The following is a 12,035-nucleotide window of genomic DNA, read 5'->3' on the forward strand; positions in this document are numbered from 1 at the left end:
GGTTTTGAAATATCCCCAAAGAGAAAGTATCCTCAATGTCACATTTCTAACTCCCCATAATCCTTTCTTGATCTACATGGCCACTGGTCTGTCATAGGCCCATTGGACCATTAGACCTTATCTTTTATATCGGGTATCTCATTCGAGAAGTACAAATCCAAGCACATAAGAAGTGAACCATATTTAAATGTGTTCTTTTTGTCTTGTTTGATCTTCTTCAAATTTCTCAGTAATTCATTCAGGAGGGTAGTGCACAAGTCGTACCTTTTATCATCCTTAAGCATCTAGTATGCAGAGTAAATAACAGTACTAAAAACAAAGTTGTACCTACTGGATTGGTAAACCTTGTAACCGACTACCATTGATGAAAACTTTATATCATTATCCAGAATGTTATTAATGGTCATGGCTAGACTATCAAACTTGGAACCCATGGTGGCTATCACGGTGTCATTTGATACTTTCCTCAAATTGGGCACATCATCGATTTCTGCTAGGCCAGTTACGGCTTGGATTGCCTGCTTGGTGATTTTGTGTGGCCTATCAAGTCATATAAATTCATCATGTACATGGCTAAGAATGTACCAAATCCATTCTGCCTCATCGAATAATGGAAAATGCATGAACTATGAGAAACCCTTGTCTTGAAGCACCTTGTATTCTAGTTTCAGATTTCCCAAACCATCAGCCAAATGCTTGTTGTAAAGATCCAACATATTTGTGTTTCCAAGCTCCTCGAGATCGCAATGAATGTAAGTCCTACCTAATGTCTTCTTTGTAGAGAACATTATAGGGAATGGATGAAAAAGCACCTTTTGGATCATCCTCAACCGACTTAAAAGGGTGTTTCTTGAAGACTGGTCGGGCCCTATCCTTAATCTCAACCATCAATGGGGTAGCAACACCAGAAGCTGAAGCCATTTCAAATGCTAGGGTTTGCATAAATAGAAAGCTTGAACAAATAAATACCTTGCTACACAACCAAACATTGAAATTCGCTTAGGAGTCACTAAAATCGCTTGTTGGAGTTGCTGAATTGCTTTTCTCTTCTTTGCTCCAATCGCATGATCGCATTGTGACAAATGAAACTTCAAAATGCACTTTTATCTCTCAAAAATCTAATTTTCCACTGTAATAAATGCAGCAACTAGTTATCATAATTTTCATGAAATTGCATACCGGAGCATCAAATCCTTCTAAAACTTCTGGATATCATCTACACATATGATTCAATCCTTCTACAACCTTCCAGAAATGATTACAAACCACCAAAGAGGGGGTTCTTAAAATCTTCATGAAAAGCTCCCCCTAAGGCATAAAGCCCTAGTTGTCGAATGAAGATCCTGCACCGGATTTGGGTGCAGACCCATTGTCAGCTCTGGATTCATATTTTCTTACCCACATCTTCTCATGCTTCTCCTTGATCTCTTCTACTTTTACTTTTCCCTTCTCATTTAATTTACTCTTGTCTACCAAAACACTATTATTGCTTTTGCAGTACTTTGCAATGTGACCGGTTTTGTTGCATGCTCAGCAAACAACATTATTTTGCATAGGTCTGAAGTTCATTTGATTTGGTCTTGTTCTGCAATGATTAGAGATATGTCCAAACATTCCACAAGCATAGCATCTTTTATTTTGAAAGTTATTCATTATTGCTCTACACACATTTGACTTGTGACCAAAATTATTGCATATGAAATACTGACTGGTAAAGGTAGGAACATTATTCATGTTGTTCATCCCATTATTCATCCTATTTTTTCATTGATTCGGCACATGACCAAATTTATTGCAAGTAAAGCATCTACCATTGAATTTGTGAGCATTAGGTTGTCTTACTGAAGGATTATTGCTCTTCTTTTGATCAGGTTTTGCATTGCCTTGTCCAGATCCAGAGGATTCACCTTTGTCAAATCCAAGTCCTTGCATGTCCTTTCCATGCCTCTGATTATTCAGCATCTCATCAAGCCTTGCTGAGCTATCCTTAAATTTGTCTTTGTACTCATTAGTAGTAGCAAGTTCATCCCTCAAGGGAGAAATCTGTCTTTGAATTTCTTGACCATTATTTCTTGACTGTGACAACTCAAGCTTCAACTGATCATTCTCATTGGTAAGCCTGAAACATTCATCAGCTCTTTCCTTCAATGATTGTGCCATATTTTCTTCATTTTTCTTCCAGTCCTCAATCTCCTTAGTCAGCCTCATCACAATGGATTGCATCTCATTGTTCAAAGCAACATTCTCTCTTTTAAGCTTGTTAACTTCATCAGCTTTATCAAGGTATTCCATGACCTGATCTTCTTTCTCCTTCAGTTTGTCCATCAATTCTTTCCTCTTCTCTCTAGAGATGTTTTCTTGATCCTTCAATTCATTGATGAAATCATCAGCAACATTTAGGTTTTTCTTCAAGGTACAGATCTCATTTCTATCTACATCAAGATCCTCAAGTGCCACACTAAGTTGTCTCTGAAAATTGGAATCCATTGAATCAATCTTCGGGACCTTCCTCAAGCATTTAAGCTTCCTCAGAGGAACTAGACTCTAATACCAATTGTTAGAGTCAAGGAGCACTAAGAAGGGGGGGGGGGGTGAATAAGTGTTCTACTAGAAATCAAATTCACAAACTTATTCTTTATCCATCGGTTAGCAATGAATAATAGTAAAGAACATAAGCAAGCAATAAATAAACCACATATCCACAACACCGAAATTTTTACGTGGAAACTTGGAAAGGGAAAAACCACGGTGGGGCTCGAAATCACAATATTCATATACTATGGCCAAGAGTACATAAATATTACATAGATGGGGAATGCACTTGCATTCAGGCTCACTACCTAGAGCTCACTACTCAATTACAATGACCCAAAAGGATACAACCTTTAGGGAAGTCTCACTGACTTACAATTTGATTAAAATGAGGAAAAACAATTAAAGAACTCTGATATAGCATCTAACAATGCAAGAACTAGTTCCAGTTAAGCACAAGATCTCTGACTGTACTCATTCTGCAATATGCTTTGTTTCTATCTTAGTTAGCTACCAGATCACTTGGGAATCATATGCACACATGAAACTGCGCTCAATCACACCAAAATGGATCACCACACCTATATTACACCGAAAATCAATCACCAATTCAATACTATATATCCGGTCATATCAAAAATAATCTCCTCCAAGTCGGCTATCAAAAATGTAACATGTTGTTTCAAGTCTGCTTCAATCTCTAACAAAACATAACACTGGACCAAAACAATTTACCAAAATGCTTCACCTTTGTCGGCCTCATCATTTTCACCTCGAACTTAGTCACCAAAATCACCGTAATCACTGAAAATATTTTTGGACCAAGCACTATTCTTCCTGAAATACCAGTTAATTGGCTACCAGTTAACACCTACTTCTAGATAAGAAAAATTATGACCGTTGAATCAGATCTCCAAGAAGAGTTGCCATCAATGACAACTCTAAACCAATATTCAACCACCAAAAAACCACCAGAAATCATCAGAGACCATTGGATGAGTGTCAATTACAATAGTAGAGTATTTTGTGACCTAATTAGAGGAAGGAGATGATTAGCACATTTAAAAGAATTGAAACACTCAAGGATAATTTTCACAATGGCAATTTTAAGCTATGCAAGCTTAAAAAGGAAGATATGCTCATAGACTGAGACCTGTGGGCTACAATATCTAATGTCAAACCTACCCATATGAAATAAGAAGATTGAGAATCAGTGGATTGAAAAGCCAAGGGTCTCATAAGGTTCTATTTGGTAGACTCTATTTTATGTCTAGACTGTCTATGAAGATATTACAATAAAAAAACTATGGAAGAATCTTGAATATGCTTATCAAAATAAATCCTTGGTGAACAAGTTATTCCTAAGAAACAAGTTACACTCTCTAAGGATGGGAGATGGAGCATCTATAGTTGATCATTTAAATACATTAACTTGCTTGTTGCCTAGTTGGGTTATGTTGGTGTGAAAACATAGGGGGGTTAATTTCATGATTTTTCTTTGTTGGTTGCCATATTTGTGGGAATACTATTTGAAGAGGTGTGGAAAAACTTTCAAAATAATTGAGGAGACTCTTACAATTTGAGGTATATTAAAGAAGAAGGGAAAGAAGAAGGACAAGAAGAAAGAATAATCTAGATCTAAATCTCATGAGAGATATGTCTCTTAGAAAGTTCAAGGTGAAATGTTGGAATTGTTGCAAACTATGGAATTTTCAAAAAGAGTTAAGAAGGAGAAAAATAAGAATACCTTTGATTTTGATTTTTGACAAATCCTCTCAAAATGATGGTGATGCTTTAATCACAACCTTGGCAACTCACGCATCTGAAAAATATGTGGCTTATTAAATTTGGTGAATCTTTCCACATGATCTCACATAGGGGTTCAATTTCTAAGTATGAAATAATTTAATATTGGGAAGGTGTACTTGGGTGATGAAACTCATCTAAAGGTATTTTTTCATTGAAGAGTATTGATCATATTCCTTTATGGTAGAGTGAAATGGATCAATGTTGTTTTGCATATCTTAGATTTGGCATGAAACCTAGGTTCTATGAGTAATTTGAATGACATGGGTGTGGAGATTATTTTATCGAATGGAGGATATAAGATAGTGAGCTATGGTGCTTGGCAAGGGTGTTTGGATCAACACTCTATTTTAGCTAGTTCCATGCATGGTTCAATTTAATAATTCTTCTATTGGTTCAAAGAAAAGATTTTTAGAGTCTTCATAGTCACCCTTATAAATAGTAGTGAAGAAATGTGTTGCACCTAATTCTCATGGTCATGCTAAATATGAGTAACTAAGGGTGCTCATTCCTTGGAAATGAAGCCTCTTGTTAAGAAGACAATGTTGTGGCACTAAAGACTTGGTCATATTCCAATGAGACCTGCCTTAGATCCCTCAAGCCTCTTGTTGAGAAGACAAGGTTGTGGCACTAAAGACTTGGTCATATTGGTGAGACCCATCTTAGATCCCTAAAAAATAAAATCCTCATTAAAGAGTTAGATGATTGTAATATTTTGATTATCGTGAATATTGTATATGTGGAAAGAAAACTCATGTAATTTTATTGCAACTATCAAAAATCTTCTAGGGTGTTGTATCAAATACATTTTAATGTATTGAAAATTTTGATTTTAGAATTACGCTATCCCCAAAATTAAAAAAATCACTGAGAAAATCCCTAATTATTTTTTGTGTGTTTCCAAAAATATAATTTTTTTTTGAAATGCTCTAAAAAATGTAGCTTGTAGAATGAGCTTATAAAAATCTCTAAAATTGAAATAAGTTACTCTGAATTTTTATCACCACTTCAATTTTTAATATCCAAGCATATCTTAAAAAATGAGGATGAAAATCTATTCTTGAAACTCCTTAAAAATACTTCAAGTAACATTTAGTATAGATTGTAGATGATTCAATATGTTCTTGATCAACCTTTAGAATTAAAAAAAACTACAAATAAGAGTTTGATAGCTTAACCTCTTAATTTTTTTAAAAAAATACCTTGTTTTTTGTCTATAGATGCCAAGATCATGCTTTGATACAACTTGTCATTTTAAATTAATTGCACAAAAGAATAATAGAATAAGAATAATTAATGAGTACTTGATAATGTTTAATAATAAGAAGCCAATTCAAGGAAAAATGCTCTAAAAGTACATCTTATAAGAACATAAATTATAATATTAAATGATAAAAAAAACCTCTACATCTACATATATCATACTTATATCATGGATGTCATCCATGATAACCTAACTACCCATATAATACTGTATGACTGATTCAATCAACAAGTTGGGTTATAGCACAACATGACAAAAAAAAATAGACAGTCAAAGAGCAAATTGAAGATTAAGATGCCATTGTGTAACTAAAGATCGGTTCACACCAACATAGATGTGACATGAAAATTTGGAAGCTTTCAAAAGAAAATCAGGTTGGGAGAATGTATAATTTTTTAACTTCAAGTAGGATAGAAACATAATGAAATTACTACTTTTGATGACATTCATGACTAGTACGAAGACAAGTTGCAAGAGAGGACACTGTCTTTCCATATTGATGAAGCAAATATTGAAAAAAGTTAGAACTTGTTATTAAAATACATAGTAAGAAAATGAAGAGATAATATATATACATATATATATATATATATATGTATATATATATATATATGTATATATACATACATATATATATGCATACATACATACATACATATATATATATATGTATGTATGTATGCATATATATATGTATATATGTATGTATATATGTATATATACAGATATATATATATATGTATATATGTATATATACATGTATATATGTATATATACATGTATATATGTATATATACATGTATATATGTATATATACATGTATATATGTATATATACATGTATATATGTATATATATATGTATATATACATATATATACATATATATATATATATATATATAGAGAGAGAGAGAGAGAGAGAGAGAGAGAGAGAGAGAGAGAGAGAGAGAGAGAGAGAGAGAGAGAGCTTTGTCGAAGACTAAAAAAAAGCATAATATCGCACAAGCAAAATTGAATGGTTGTAAACTTGATCAAGAAAACCCTAAGTCGAGTATAAGGGCATGTCCCAATGTTGCTACTTAGCTTATTTTGGCTAGCAACAATTGTTCAACTTTTAAAGGAGCAATTTGTGGAGCAGGTGGCCCCATGGATAATCAAAGGGTTGCTTATTTTTATGCAATCTTCTTAAATCATTTTGTAAATGAAATTATTGGTAATATTTTTTATAAATAAAATTCATAAGCAAAATTCTAGGCAAGTAAATAGGAGAGAAAAAAAATATGGTGAAGCCATGTGTCTTTTTTTTCAATAAGTAGCCACTACTTATTTCTAGCCCCCCATTTTTTTTAAAGCTTATTTTCAATTTTTAAGCAGATGTTGCTCCACTAAAATAGGGAAAGATTCCAATTTATCCTTTTCCCTTAATTAGAATTTTACATGGGAACACTCCAGCTACTTAAATTTAAGCAAAAAATGCTCATAAGCAACCACATGGGGACATGGGGTAACAATTGATGTCAGACATATTGTAAATCATGACTTAGAATCCCTGGAGAAGATGACCCTTATTTGCAGAATCATAGTAAAAATAGAAACTAGGGCTGATATCCGAAGGTGGGTTAATATAAATTAGGACGACGAAAAAATTGAAATCTACTTCTTGTCAAAGTATTTCTCCATTGTCAATTTAAATGACAAATTAGATCACAACAAAATTCATCAAAACAACCAATGGAAAATTGATGATCAGAATATTTATATTGAGAATTGCTTCCCAAATTTTGATCCTTGTGGAATAGGTCCATACAGAAAGGCTATATGGTTAAGATTGTATAGCTTACCTTTTGAATATTGGTTAGAGGAAGTTCTAACATGTATTAGAAACTCAATTGGACACACCCTGTAGATGGATATGAGTGATAGGGACTCAATTCTATATGTGCGAATGAAGATTATAACTTTGTACAAGATACCAAGCGAAATTTGATTGAGGACCTAGTCTGGTAATTTGTATTGACCTATAGAGACCGAGCATAAAAATTCTTCTCCTCTAGATGTAGGAACCACAAGCATAATTGTGAAAATTATGCATGGCCTATACCTCAAAGATGGACATCGAAGAGACAAAAGGAAGGGGTTCAAGATTCGAAACCATCTCTCACTTTGTCCCTAATTGAAGCTCCACCCCAAGAAGATAGCGCACTAGAAAATCCATTACATGAGGAAATCTTAATGTGGAAAAGTCATCCATTCCAAATAGGGTTGACAATATTGAAAGGGAAAATAAAAAAATTGAAGATTTTGAAAATGAAATGGAATAGGAATTGGTGGAGGATGAATTAGACATTGTCGATCCTAGAACCATCTCCCAGTCAATAACCATAATGCTTTATTCTACACTAGTTAAAAAATAATTGTAAGGAAAACTAATAAATTAAAGTGAGACAAAGATTCCCTTTGCAAGGAACAAAGCACAATCTATTCTTACCTCGCTCGATCCAAGGGAGCCAATGCCTCCCTTAGGGGAAGATGAAGATTCTCATGTGGAATGTTAGGGGCTTAAACACCCCTAATAGACAACGTACAATCAAATGCCAATTAGAACAATAGTTGATCAACTTAGTTCTCATTCAAGAATCCAAGATATCAAGCTAGGAAGTTGAAGTTTTTGTCAAGTAGTATAAAGGCTTGGTTTAACAATGTTGTACATGCATCAGGGGGTGGCGGCATAATGTGGAAATTAAACAAACTTAGTATAAATGATCAAGAACACGATCATAATTGGATTTAGGTACGTGTCTCAAGCTTATCCTCTAATTTGTCTTTCATTTTATTTAATGTATACAGGCCTACAAAGACCAAGGATAAAAAAGTACTATGGAATGCCATTGAAGCAAAGATTTTTGCCATTGATCACCACTTTATAGTGGTGGGTGATTTTAATGTTATCCTAAATGCTAAAGACAAGTCAGGTGGCCTAAAAAGACCATCCCAAACCCAAAAGAATTTTAGGCTCTTTGTTCACAACAATGCTATAACTGATATAGTCCCAACTAATAGGAAACTTACATGGAGTAAAATAAGAGATGGCTTTACAAACATTGCAGAGAGGCTTGATTGCTTCTTGATTTTTGAGCATTGGCTCAATATGACAATGTTGCTAACCTCTTGTATTTGGCTAGTTGTAATTTTCTATCACTACCATATGGTTCTTCAAATTATAGAAGAATCTCATCCCTCATGGTGCCAATTTTAGTTTGAAAAGATATGGTTCAGATTAGGTGACCTCTTGGAATTGCTAACTCATGATGGAAGGAATCAAAAGTATTCTATGGCTTTGAGATATTCACATTTAGTAAGAGGTTGCATTTCCTCAAGAACAAGCTTAAGGTGTAGAACAAAGTAGGCTTCAAAGACATATTCATAGAAAGATAACGGGTGGAGCAAGAAATGGCAGATCTCAGTAGCCACGTCATCAACCATGGTATGACAAATAACGAGTTTTTAGAAGAGAAAAGTCTTCTAGGTGAATATGAAAAAATCCTTGCTTGATAAGAATGTTAATGGTGATCAAAATCCAAATTATTATGGCTCGCTGAAGGTGACCAAACCAGCAAAAAAAATCAAAATACCACAAAAAGTAAGTGAAGCTAGAATAAGATATCCCAAATTAAATGACCAAATGGTCAGGTTTTAACTAATCCAAAGGAGATTCAAGATACCAAAATACAACATTTATAAGAATTACTATGCAATAATGGCATTGTGGATCAAATTGATCTAAATATTTTAAATCATATCCCAACCCTAGTCAACAAAGAAGATAATACCCATTTAAATGCAGTGGTAACCAAAGATGACGTAAATGTTTGTATTTGATTGAAGATTGCATTGATGAACTATTTTATTATCATTGATGTCAGTTGTAACTAGTAATGGTGTTGTTATGATGCTGTTTTGCAACCGGTAGTTGTGCAAGTGAAGGAAACCAGTATTACTTTAAAAGCAGTGAGATCAACTGGTAACCCTACCTATTGATGTGCCAAACCCTAATCAATGGAGCTTGGTGAATCAATTGTATTGATTTATGATCAAATGGTGATCGGTAATGATTATGCCATGTATGCATGTTGTATGTGATAAGTTTCAAGTGGTTTTTGGTGCATAGAGATAACGGTTTTATCTTGGGAATGAGTGAGTACATTGCATGAAGAGGAAACCACATGATGAGTTATAGGAATCGATGAGCAGTGATCAAGGAGTGGTTGAGGTTGTCTTAAATAATGTGTTGTTGATTGCTATGTAATCTAATGGTAATACTTGAACTGATTTGTTTGTAATCTCTATGAGATCTTAGGTTTGTGATGTGTTACAAACCTATTATTTTGCTTATAAGGTCGATGAGTTGTTTTGTTGTAGTATTGCCAATTTTGGTTAAGTGTCAGTGTGATTGATTGCCAAACTAGAAGGTGTATTTGTAGTATGTGTGAAGGAAGATAGGAGCATGAAAAAGATCTTATCAAGTAGAGTAGTGCTATTTACCAGATCAAAAAACCCTTGTTGTTCTCTAACAATTACAATAGTTAAATTCCTTAACTGGGTAAGCTTTAACAGGTTAATTTTATCTAAACCCTCTAACCAAGTGATCCATTAGCTTGGATTTCAAATCCTCTATCGAGGTTACTCCTAATAGGCTATTGCTTCTAACATGGCATTATAGTCAATCCCTTAACCGGGTGGTCCCTAACAGGATCCGTTCTTAACAGGACATTTTGTAAAGCTTTAACAGGCTTGGCTCCTAACAGGGTGAAATTCAGAAGAGTTCAGAATACTTGTGGGTATTCATCCCCACCGTGGTTTTTCCCATTTGGGTTTCCACGTCAAAAATCATTGTGTCAAGTGCTGAATGGTTTTTGTGGTTATGTTTGATATGGTTAATTTGCGTAATTGTTAAATCCACTTAGATATGTTAAGATGACCGACATTAATTTGAAATGTGCTTTTACTATTGTTAGTAAAATGATTTGATGTTTTGGTTAAATGGTTTGGGAGTTTTAGAGCTGTTATATTGTTATTTTGATAGGCCAGTCAAACTGGTAAACTGTCAGTGCTATTGCAGTTTGTAGCTTAGTGTTTGAACTAGTTAGTTTAGTGATTGACTTGAGAGATTGTTTTTGAGTTTGGTGAAAGTTTAGTCAGTTTTCTATCTATTGATTCACCCCCCCCTCTCAGTAGTTGTCTAGATCCTTATTGATTCATCATATCATCAATTGGTATTAGATCTATTCAGGTCCTCTAGTGTCTAAGCCTAACAACTTGAGGTAAATATCTAGAAGAACATGATGAAGAAATCAGGTCTGAAGTTTAATAGGGAAAACTATAGAATATGGAATGATAGGATGAAAATCTATATCAAGAGTCTAGGAAGTCAATACTGGGAACATGTTGTTACACAATATACTGCACCTAGTGGGACTCTGTCTGATGATCAAAAGAAAGAGAAACAAGATAATAATCAAGCATTGCAGGCCATTATCGGTTCTTTGTCTACTTCAGAGTATGTTGATATCCATGGTTTGGAGAATGCTTATGATGTGTGGAAGAAACTTGAGGAGATCTATAGCAGTAATGAGCATGTGAAGATTGCCAAAGAAGAGAGTCTGAGAGGTAAATTTGATGACATGCGGATGGATGAAGGTGAGAATATTCAATAGTATGGTCAGAGGATCAAGGAGATAGTTAGTGAGATCAAAAGTGTTAGTGGTAAAGTGGAGGATGCCATAGTGGTTAGTAAGGTGTTGAGAGCCCTTCTACCAGTCTACACTATCTGAGTTGTAGCTATTCAGGAGCTAAAGTCTATTGATAAAACTAAGGTAACTCTTGACTCCATCATTGGTAAACATACTGCATTTGAGTTAAATGGTTATGATGGTAGTGCTCAGAAATCCAAATCTGTATTTAGAGCTTCAGTCTCTAATCCACTTGTGAGGAAAAGAAGAGATGTTAGTCATAGTTATGAGTCTAGATCCAGCAAAGAAGTTGATGATGAAGACAATCTGATCGAGCTTGAAGCATTGTTGGCTAAGTGGTTACCCAGAGGTACCGGTAAGTACAGAGGTAAATTACCTTTGAAGTGTTTTGCATGTTACAAGATTGGACATATTTCTGCTAATTGTCCTAATGGTGACAATGAGCATAAGCGTGAGAAGTACAAGAAGTTCAAAGGAAAAGGCAAAAGAGATTGCCTCATTGCAGTTGATGGTGGTATCACTGATCAGGAATCTGAGGGAGATGGTAATGAAGACATTCTCTTTGTTGCCATTAAAGAGGAGACATATGATCAGAATGCATTAGTTTCTTGCATGGATAGTTTTGATGATTGGATCATATATAGTGGTTGTTCGCACCACATGACCGGTGACCAGAGTAAATT

Source organism: Cryptomeria japonica, chromosome 7, assembly GCF_030272615.1.
Source record: "Cryptomeria japonica chromosome 7, Sugi_1.0, whole genome shotgun sequence".
Lineage (NCBI taxonomy): Eukaryota > Viridiplantae > Streptophyta > Pinopsida > Cupressales > Cupressaceae > Cryptomeria > Cryptomeria japonica.